We start from the raw sequence: 1361 nt of genomic DNA, 5'->3' as shown, positions 1-1361 counted from the left end.
GCTGAGGAAGAGTTACGGGCGCGTAAAACAAAAAAATACGCTGATGGGGGACGGGCATACTATGTGAATTCCTATACGAAGGTTTTGTAGATGTGTCTCCGAGTATTCCTTGATCATTTCCTCTAAGAAGAGGAGTTCCTCTAATTCTATGAATTTTTCTAGAATACTCTTTTCTTCAATATCATTCAAAAAAGTTTCGGATTGCCTAGTATTCCACCAATTAGTAACCCAGGATTCCAGACTTTTTTGAAATAATATCTTAACCATGAAGATACAATGATTTCACCCGAATACTTAAACTCAAGAAACACCACATCATGCATGCTTCACACTACATGCATACACGTATGAATTATATATGTCATGCTATTATTTCACAATATGCATGATATCGTATTCACATTTCACATAAATGCTTCATGCATTTTTACTTAAATATGCACATTTCACATAATCCACATAATAAACATGTATAATTTACCTCAACCCAGGTTGTCTCAAACCCGGTTATAACATTCTCCCCCCCTTAAAAGAATTCCGTTCCGGAATTCACTCAAACAACCATGGATATTTTTCATTCATTTCTGATTCCAATTCCCATGTTGCTTCTGATCCTTTATGAAATCGCCACTGTACCCTTACTAGACTTATCTCCTTGTTTCTCAACACTCGGGTTTTGTGGTCGGTTATAGCTCCGGAAGTGGTATCGCCATAGTAGGATCAGTAAGGCATTTCGTTAGGTTTGACACATGGAAGGTATTGTGAATCAGACGAAGTTCCTCTGGTAATTCCAACTAATAAGCTACTGGTCCAATTCTTTTGTAGATTCTGAATGGTCCAATATACCTTGGACTAGGCTCACCTTTCTTCCCAAACCTCATAACACCTTTCCACGGGGATACTTTTAACATTACAAAGTCATCTACACTAAATTCAATCGGTTTTCTTTGTTTGTCGGCATAGCTATTCTGTCGATCCTGGGCAATTTTTATTTTTGATTGAATCTGACCAATCTTTTCAGATGTTACTTGCACAATCTCGGGACCTGTCAACTGTTTTTCACCTACCTCATTCCAACATAATGGTGTTCAGAATTTTCTTCCATATAGGACTTCATAAGGTGCCGCTTGGATGCTGGAGTGATAACTATTGTTGTAAGAAAATTCTATCAACGGTAAATGTTCGTCCCATGATCCCCCGAAGTCAATGACACAGGATCTCAACATGCCTTTGAGAGTTTGGATTGTTCTTTCACTTTGCCCATCGGTTTGTGGATGATAAGCCGTACTTAATCTGATATGTGATCCCAAAGCTCTTTGTAGACTTCCCCAGAATTTTGAAGTAAAGCGACTGTTTCTATC

At 38.2% G+C, this 1361-nt stretch overlaps 1 long non-coding RNA gene across 1 annotated transcript in view; it reads right to left on the bottom strand.

The window, feature by feature from the left end:
• Nucleotides 1-249, bottom strand: part of LOC112503643 — a 15094-nt gene extending 14845 nt beyond the window's left edge. Inside the window, exon 1 of the long non-coding RNA XR_003068041.1 lies at nucleotides 61-249. This is a non-coding gene — a long non-coding RNA (uncharacterized LOC112503643). The remainder of the gene's footprint in view (nucleotides 1-60) is intronic.
• Nucleotides 250-1361: the final 1112 nt, after the last annotated feature.

This window comes from Cynara cardunculus, unplaced genomic scaffold (genome assembly GCF_001531365.2).
Source record: "Cynara cardunculus var. scolymus isolate 2C unplaced genomic scaffold, CcrdV1 Un_Scaffold_3461, whole genome shotgun sequence".
Lineage (NCBI taxonomy): Eukaryota > Viridiplantae > Streptophyta > Magnoliopsida > Asterales > Asteraceae > Cynara > Cynara cardunculus.
This window is presented reverse-complemented; position numbering and strand designations above follow the sequence as displayed.